An 8,861-nucleotide genomic window follows, 5' to 3' on the forward strand; every position below is an offset into this window, starting at 1 on the left:
AATACCTGCGCAGGCTGCCGCGGCCAAAGCCGGCCGTCAGCAACGGGGCCGCAAACAGAGGGGTCCTGGGTGCCACCCGCTTGGCACAGAGCGGGCACGAGGACCCGGAGACACAAAGAGTTAAGGAGCTGCAGCTGCTAACCGGCAAGAGCTTCTAACAGACACCTGACGGAGAGGAAAATACCAAGTAAGCACTCGGCAGCGGCGCTGCCCGCAGCCAATTTTCCTCACTTAATATGTTTCCTGCGCTCGTCCCCCTCCCTGACCCCGGCTCCTCCCCGGTGCGCGCTCAGCCGGCCAAGCGGGCGCGGTGCCATCGCGTCCCTCCCGCGTACCCCGCGCGTCCCCCCGGGCTCCGCGTGCCCGACGCCAGGCGCCGCTCCAAAATCAGACCTCGGCCTCGCCGCGGCGCCCTCCGCCCCGCGCCCAGCCCCGTAAATCTTCCCGTTACCCGCGCCCACCGCTCCGCGTCGGGTCCCCGGCACCCGGCGCCCTCCGCACGCGCGACGCCCGCTACCATGCGCCCGCCGTAGGCCGGCGGTACCCACCGCACCGCGTGCGGCACGCCCGGTGCTCACCACCGACGGCGACGCCGGGCTCCGGCACGCGGCGGTACCCGACGCGCGGGGCGCGGACGGCGATGCCCGGTGCCCGTCGCGCCTCGCGCGGTGCCCGTCACGCCCGGCGCAGCGCCGCCGCCCGCCGCTCGGAGCGCTCCCCGCCGCCAGGTGTCGCCGCGGTCCCGGGCAGGGCGGCGGGCGCGCGTGCACTTCCGACGGCGCTCGGTCATGCCCCCGACTTTCCTCCCCTCCCTCCCGGCGCCGCGCGGGGCTCCCGCCCGCTGACACCGCCGAGGCGCTGAGCACAGCGCGGCGCGGCGGACAGCGGCCGCCCGGGGATGGCCGCCGGGGCCGCCCCCGCCCAGCGCCGCCGCTGAGACGCAGCGGGGCACGGCCCGCCCGGTAAGAGCTGCGGCACCGCGGGTGGGAGGGGATATGGGGGCCGGGGGGGGGGGGGGGGGGGTCCGGGCAGGCCGCTGCGCTCCGGGAGCAGCACCGGGGCGGGCCCGGGGAGCCGCAGCCCGGGGGGAAGCGAAGCCGAGCGGAGCGGGCGGTGAGCGGCGGCCGTGGCGTTGTGTTCGCTCCGCGCTGGCGGCGGCGGCGGCGGCATCTTCTGCGGCCGAGCTCCCCGAGCCGCGGGGGCAGCGCCGGTCCCTTCCCTTTTCCTTCCCCTCTCCTTTCCTTTCCCGCTTCCTTTCCCATTTCCCTACCATTCCCTTTCCATTCTCTCCCCTCCTCCTTCTTTTGCTTTCCCTTTCCCTCCTCCTCTCCCTTTCCCTCTGCCTTCTCCTTTCCCTTTCCCCTTCCATTCCCATCCCCGTGCCCCTGCTCTGCATTCAGGCTGTGCTCCCGTTGCATTCCACTCGCGGTGTTCCTATTCACAACCACATCCATCCTAACCTGGACCTCCCACCCTGAGCACGAGCTTGGCTGCAGCTCAGAGACGGCAGAAGAGCCTCTCACTGCCCCCAGCAGCACCCCCAATCCAGGAGGGTGCAGCTTTGTACATTTGAATCCCCCCAGTGCAAGGTGGGCTGGGACCCCCGTGACCCCTCCGGGCTTTTGTGCCAGAGCTGATTTCCAGCTGCTATTATCCCTGTGCCCCTTCTTATTACTCCCTTGGAAACATTCAGCTCCTCCCCTCTGTGCTCTCCCATTTGGGGACTTGGTGCAGCTGTGGTGTCCCCGTCCCGGTGTTGGCATCCTAGGGGCTGTCTGTCCAGCTGTGATGGGGTGGCTGACGTCGTGGACCTGTTGGAGGTTTGCATTGACGTCAGAGCGGGGAGCTGCTGGGGTTGCGCCTTCCTTTGCCCCCACCTTTAGCACGGTGTAATGGTGCCTTCCTTAGATGTGAGAGCATTTGGTTTTGCAGCATCTCTTATGGCTGCAGGTTCCTACCCGCGGTCCCCTCGCTGTGCTGTCCTCTGGTGACCTCCCCAAAACGGTGCTTTCACCTTCCCCAAAGCAGTGAGGCAGATTGTGCTGTGTGCTGCTCTTGGGACACTGCATGAAGCGAAGGCAGTGGTGATGCCAACACCTTCAGAGGGCTCTTGGGCTTCAGCGGAGCCTCAGGGAGGGTCTGAGAATGGTTTCCTTGCTGGGTTCTTTGCAGAGCATTCCTGCCCCTTGGCATTATGCAGCTGCCTTTGTTGGGGTCACAGCGTGTGTCCCCCGGGTGGCCAAGCAGCTCCGTGGTGGCCCTGCAGACACAGCTGTTACCCAGAGGAGGAGATGCGTGTGGCATAGGTGCAGACTGACTGCATGCAGTGCCCTGGGGCTGCACGCTCAGGTGCATACTGAGAGCGTGTCTGCTGGTATCTGTCAGTGCCAGATGAAAATGGACCTGGAGCTGCTGAGAGGCAGTGGGAGAAGGATGGGAAGGAGCTAAGAGAGATGGAGAGGACAGCGTTCCTGGAGCTCTCTGCTGGCACAGGGAGTGCGGTGCTGGGGCTTTGTGCACGGGGCTGGGGTCACCCACGGCCCAGCTGTGCAGCTGGGAGCTGCGTGAAGTTCATGGCAGGAAGTGAGAAATGAAAGAAAGAAAAAGAAAAAGAAAGAAATAAAACAGCATGACTGGTAGAAACCGTCAGGGAGATTTAGGGAAGCACCCGGCTGTGCTGGGAGCCTCACACACGGTGGTGCCGGGCACCGCAGAGCCACCTCTCCTCCTGCAGCCCTGTCTCCTCTGCAAGCCCCAGGGAACGATTGCATACAGAGTGCTTCGTTTCAGAGCCGCCACCGTCATTTCAGAGACCTTTTAGGCAGGAAAAGTGCTCTGTAGCGTGTAATTTGAAGGCTCTGCTCTGAACCTTCGCTGTCGCTCTGCTAAATGATCCTCTCCTCTTCTCAACCTTTGCTGCCTGGAAACCAGCGCCGGTGACCTGGTTCCTGGCCTCGCTCCGTGCCAAGGTGAGGGGGGACGTGGGGTGCCAGGAGCAGCCCCCCGTGGGGTGTTCCTCTCTCCCATGTTGTGGGATTTCAGCCAGTCTTCATCATCTCTCGCCTCTGCCTGAGCTGCAGAGGTTGTCACAGCTCACCCAGGGTTTGCCAGCCTGCGGGGCCGGGTCTGGCGAGGGCTCTGCAGGAGATTGGGCAACTCCAGCTGAGCACCTCTGCAGTGTGGGAGCTGTCGGAACAGCCCTCATGGGCTGCAGAATTATTTTTGGTAGCAGCTCAGGGAAGGATGCTTTGTGCTGTGCCCTCGGAGGAAGCAGCGCAGCTTTGGTTTCATTGCCCTAAGCCAAGGGCAGGGCGTGCTGTGTCTGAAGGGGCTTCCTTGCCTTCTTCTTCCCTCTCCTTCTTTGCCCTCCTTCCTCTCCTAGTGTAGATTGCCTTTGCTCTGTGTTGGTTGGAGCAGGGTGAGCTGTGGCCTTCCTCTTGCCACGGGCACTGGGCAGCACTGTGGAGGGAGAAGGAAAGGGAGAAGATGAGATGTTGGCACATGGAGAGCTCCTCTTGCTCCAGGTTAGATTCGCTTTTGGATTTGCCAAGGCAGTGAGAGTCAATGTGACGTGCAAGTCAGTGCACGTCACCACATCAAACACATGGATGGGGCAGGAGAAAAATGTGTGAGCCATCCCCATGGTGCTGGCAGTTCCATGGGGCCAAACAGAGCTGGGGATACCACCGTGTCCCCAAGCAGTGGCTGCCACTCACTGGTATCCTGTCCCTGCAGCAGGACACAGGACAGAGCAATTAGAGGTCCCCTTAACCACTGGTTGCAGGGACGCTCATGGATGCAGCCCTTATGGGGATGCTCACAGATGCAGCCCTCCCGGCTCCAGGTGGAGGGACGGTGTGATGCACACCTGGAAACGTGCTCCAAGCCCACGAGTTCAGCATCGCCAGATTTGGGGTGGTCCCCTGATATGGCTGCTGGGATGTGGCATCGCATGGGACCCGCGCACGGGATGGCTTTGGCTGCAAGGTCTCATTTTTGAGAGCTGGAATGTGCTCAAAGATCAGCTTTCCGAGTTGCTTTTTTTGGTTTTGTTTTGTTTTAAATGACAGCATTTCCCCTTTAAATTTACATCTCTAGCTGGGGAACACAGAGCCTGGTGAGAGAGGGAGTGTGAGACTTTTATAAAAAGAACGAGCCGGGTTTTATTATCCCTTTGAGACGAGCAGGGAAAATCTATACTGAAGGCATGAAATAGCAATAAAAATGGACTTTTTGCCAAAGCAAAATTAATTGAGTGGATCTCAGTCCTCAAGCCTGAGCTCTGAGAGGCTTAAGAGATGGGTATGAGCCGAGCTGCCCCCTCCCAAGCTCCTACCTCACCAGGACAGGAGGCAAAACCACACTCCAGTCCTCGAGGTTGGACATGGGAGCAGGGGTTGTGCTTGGAACAGCAGTGCCATCGCTGGTCTGGCCTTGGGACGCTGCATCCCCATCAGCTCCCGCCTGATGGAGCAGGGACCTGTTCCAGGTCTGTGGCTTGGAGACCTGCTCCAAGGACATGGCCTGGGGACGTGTTCCAAGGCGCTTCTGGGGCAAAACCTACGTAGATAAGGAAAGCTTCTCCTGGTTTTTGTTCCTCTGGACACTCAGCAGCTCTGCTCTCCCTTTCTCAGAGAAGGCTGGGCAGAGCACGAGGGGACAGAAGGGCTTTTTTCAGCAGATGGTGCAAAGAGGATGGAGCTGCGTCAAGCTCCCAAGCCCACCAGAGACGCAGAGATTAAATAGCGAAGGGCTTAGAGGCAGCTCCAGGCGGGAAGAGGAAGGAGAGAAAGGGAAAATGGGGGTGGAAATAGGATTGGAGAGTGGAAGGGGGGAGAGGAGCGCTGGTTTGAACAGGAATCTCCTCCCACTTGATGTCTCCCCTCCAATTCGGAGGGCCTGGATTCGATGCCATAAAAATATAGCCCTTTTCAATCCCTTATCTTGCAGGAGCAGAAACAATTGGCCTGCAAAGAAGGAGAAAACAATCTGTTTGACTGACAAACAAAAACACATTTCTGCACAAAAGGAGGAGGAGGAAGAGGCAGCTGTCTGGCTGCTGCACCGGCTTTTTTTCCTCTCCCCTCCCTCTCCTGTCCCCTCGCTGACGGTGTCGGAGCGGAGCTGCTACCCTTGCCAGCACCGCAGCCGCCGTTCTGACTGGCTGGGTTCAATGTCAGGCTCCTGCAGCAAATGTCATTGTCCGCCCCGTGTCAGCAGCCGTGGCGGGGCTCTGGGGGATCGGCAGCACTGCTTGTAGGGCATGGAGACAGAAATGGGGCTGAGGAGGGGGAGCGGCTGTGGGGGCTCAGGGTGGCCGAGCTGGTGATGGAGGGGTAGCAGGAGAGGTCTCACTGGGGATGTGGGCTGCTTGGGGTGGGTAGCCATTGCTGAGGCTGCATTGCTGCTGGAACCTCCAGCTTCTCCAGCAGATCTCCAGCTTCAGCTCTGTACCTCAGTTTCCCCGTGTGCAAAGTGAGCATGAGAGCAGGAGACTGCTGGAGGAGAGCCGGGGGACAGCATCACTCATTATGCTGACAAATCATCCCAAAAAGCAATTAGGGCAAGTACTGTGGCCATCAGACAACCATCAGAGCCCGTGGGATTCCAGCTGTTCTCCACCTTCCTCAGATTCCTCCATCCTCCAAACTGCTGCCCCCAGCAGCAGTGCTTCCCCTCTGATGGGGCTCTGCTCTCCATGGACACGTGGAGCAGACACCCGCCGTGCAGCACCAGCACTTGGAGCAGCAGCAGCAAGCAGGATGGTCTCTGTGGAGCTCTTAGCATTGCCCCATAGGGAATCTACTACAAATAAAGGAGCACAAGAAGGAAATCTTGAAGTCACCATGATGGCCTTCCCTGCCTTTGGTGCAGGTTGCTATTGGAGTCCTCTGGAAAGCTGTTGGTGGACAGTTGTCTTTTTCCCATTTTTAAGGAGCTGCTTTGCTCTACAGGAGAATAGCATGGAAGAAATCGGAGCTTCCGTGAGTTAATGACAGATAATGATGATGAACTCGGTTCATGAGCGGCTCACCTGGTGCTTCCATCCAGGCTGGGATTGATGGAGCATCCAGAATTGGAAAGTCTGAGAGATCCAGCCTTGACTTGCTCAGAGTGCCACAACAGAAGCTTTGAGGAATATCTGAGCCAAAACATTAAAGAACTTCATATTTTGCTCCCAAAATGGAGAGTTTTCTGCTTCTCCCTTCCGCTTTCATTTCAAAGGGAAGCGAGAGGAGCCACCTCTCGCATGCCCAGCTGCAGCAAGAAGACTCAGAAACCGACAGGACTCCTACAACTTCTGTGCTTTGCTTTCCTCTGCAGAACAGGAAGATGCCATGTCAGTGTGCCTCGTGATCCGGCCGTAACCTCTCGTTACCCCTCCAATGTCAGCTGACCAGGCTGCGCGGGGCTCCGTCTCTAGCAGAGCTTTGCTGTGCTGTGCTGTGCTGATTTCAGGCAGGAAGAGGCCCAGAGCTCCCACGTGAGCGGCGTTTGCAGGCTCTGCAGGCAGCAACCAACGGGTTTTGCATCATCAAATCCCATCTGTACCCCAAAAAAAGAAGCCTGGGGGGGGGTGGCTGGTGTCTCGAGTTCAGCACTGGAGATGCAATGTGTTGCTGCAGAAGGTCTGACAAAGGGCTCAAGTTCGGCTTGGGGTGAAGCAGCCATCACCACCCTGTGCTGCAGTGTCCAGTATGCCATGGGAGCAGCTCTGTGGGCAGAGACAGAGCCTGGCTTAGGAAGGGATGGCAAAAGTGGGTTGCAGCCCGCTGGGTTCCCACCTCCCTGCTCCAGCCCTGCTGCTGCTGGCTGCCATCGCGGAGCCCAGATGCGGTGTGACAGCCGTCCTCCCGGCGATGGGTGCATGGTTCTGCACCATCCCCAACCACTGTGTGCAGCTCCAGGCAGGGCCCCATCCACACATCGTTCACAGGGGCTCTGCTCCTGCGTAATGGTGGCTGGTGGTGGAAGGGCTGTGAGAAATGCCTCATTCTGCACTTTTCCCCCCTTTTCCACTCGCAAACTGGCCGCAATTTTTTGTAGCTGCATTAAGCATTCAGAGTGACTGTGATTTCCCCCATCGTATTCATTATTCAAAATTGTCCTCCAGATAATTTCTGCAAATAATTCGAGGGCTTTGCTCTTTTGTGAATACTCAGGCTCAAGAATTAGAGCCCTTTTAATTGGGATCTTGCATCACGTGCCGGGTTTTGGCTTCCCAATTGGGCAGGCTTCACTTTCAGACTCGAGGTTTGGGGAGGGAATTATTGTGATTAAGAATTTGAAATTCACATTCTTCCAGTATCTTCAGTTGCTGCTTCAAAGCAGCGCTCTGTCTCTTCCTTTTTTCTCTTCCTGGCTGGAATTCCATGCCAGTAACTTGTGGTCTTGGAGAACATAAACAAAAATGTGGCACACCACCCGCTAAATGTCCTTAACAAGTTGAGTGGTGATTCACGGTGATTTCTTTTGTATTATTCTCCTAGCTCGGGTAAAAATAATGATGAAAATAATTTTACAACATAAAAAGTCACCCAGCTAGGGGGCATTTACAGCATTTGGTTTATAGAACCTTCCGTCCACGGCTTTCGAGGTGCTCAGGAGCATCCTACGGGCCCACTCCATCTATCCCCCATCCCAGCAGGACCCCGTGCTGTACTGGTGCCCACAGAGCAGGGCAGCACCCAGCTGCTCGCTCCCTCCAGCTGCTGCTGTCGTTTGCCCTGCAAAATAAAACCCCTCTAAAGGTACAGCAGGGACCCCTTAAATGCAGAGCTGTGGCGCGCAGTTAATCATATCCTCTTAACGGGTTTATTCGCTCATTAAATATTTAAGACTCGTTTCTCTTTATCAATAGTGTGGAGGCGTGCAGGCCTGGTGCAAAGATTTATGCACACAATAGGATCGGTGTGTTTGGATTTGTTTGAAGGGATCTGAGAGCCATTTAAAACCCTACCGAGAGGGACGGTGCCATGGCCCTCCGGTGAGAACTGTGCCTCCTGACCGTGGGTTGAAGGCAGTGGGAGGGGAGGCTGGGTGGCATGGGCTCTTCCTTGGTGCTTTGGAAGTAGCCGTGCCCCTGTTTGAGAGATGCAGAGGTCTCTCTCGGGGCTGCTGTGAGCTCCCTGGGGCTGAGAGAATTGCTATGTGTGAAGGCAGCACTGATGTTGGCTGTGGGGTTGTGCAAAAGATGGCTTTTGCCCCCTCTGCCGATCACTGTCCATGCAGAGAGCTTTGCTGTAGAGGTTCAGATGTGAATTCCAGCTTGTTCAGGAGCAGGTGCAACATCTGTTCTGCTGCTGCTGCCTGGGCTCTGCTCCTCTGGCAGGGCTCAGAGCACTGGTGATCTGTTTGGGCCATGGCATGGGGAGCACCTAGCCCACCCCATGCATTCCCTGCCTTCTGCAGCCCACCTGCCTGAAGCACCAATGCCCTCATTTCCCACTTGAGTCCCCTTGCGATGCTCCACGGCTGCCAGCTGCTGCCAGATGTGCTGCCCCTGACTCGGAGAAGCAATCCTTGTGCATCGTGCCTGTTCCCTGCTCCCCCATGGCCGTGGGTTGCACCCTGGTGCCGTGGCAATGGAGAGCCAGGGCTGCCTGGATCAGCTGCACAATGTCACCTGTACCCGTCCTTCCAGCAAGCCGGAGCTTGCATGGACAGCAGGTCCCGGCATGCAGGGCTCTATCAGCAGCTCGGCAGCCCCTGCTCGGATCTGGAGGGAACATCTCATGCCAAGAGCCGTCCCCCAGGGCTGCAGCTCACAGTTGGCGCTGGCAGCAGCTGGCACCCGTTTTTTAGACCTCTTCCCAAACCCTCTCATGAGGTGCTGGGGAGAACAGAGGGTGAAGGGGCAG

The 8,861-nt window shown here is 58.2% G+C and overlaps 1 protein-coding gene across 2 annotated transcripts in view; it reads left to right on the forward strand.

Moving 5' to 3' along the window:
• The first annotated feature begins 914 nt into the window (after positions 1-914).
• Positions 915-8,861, forward strand: part of RAI1 (retinoic acid induced 1) — a 58,563-nt gene continuing 50,616 nt past the window's right edge. For both annotated transcript variants that reach the window (XM_042864087.1, XM_042864090.1), the window contains exon 1: positions 915-962. The gene's annotated coding sequence lies outside the window, so the exon portion shown is untranslated. The remainder of the gene's footprint in view (positions 963-8,861) is intronic.

This window comes from Lagopus leucura, unplaced genomic scaffold (genome assembly GCF_019238085.1).
Source record: "Lagopus leucura isolate 7727_CA_CO unplaced genomic scaffold, USGS_WTPT01 Super-Scaffold_760, whole genome shotgun sequence".
Taxonomy (NCBI): Eukaryota; Metazoa; Chordata; class Aves; order Galliformes; family Phasianidae; genus Lagopus; species Lagopus leucura.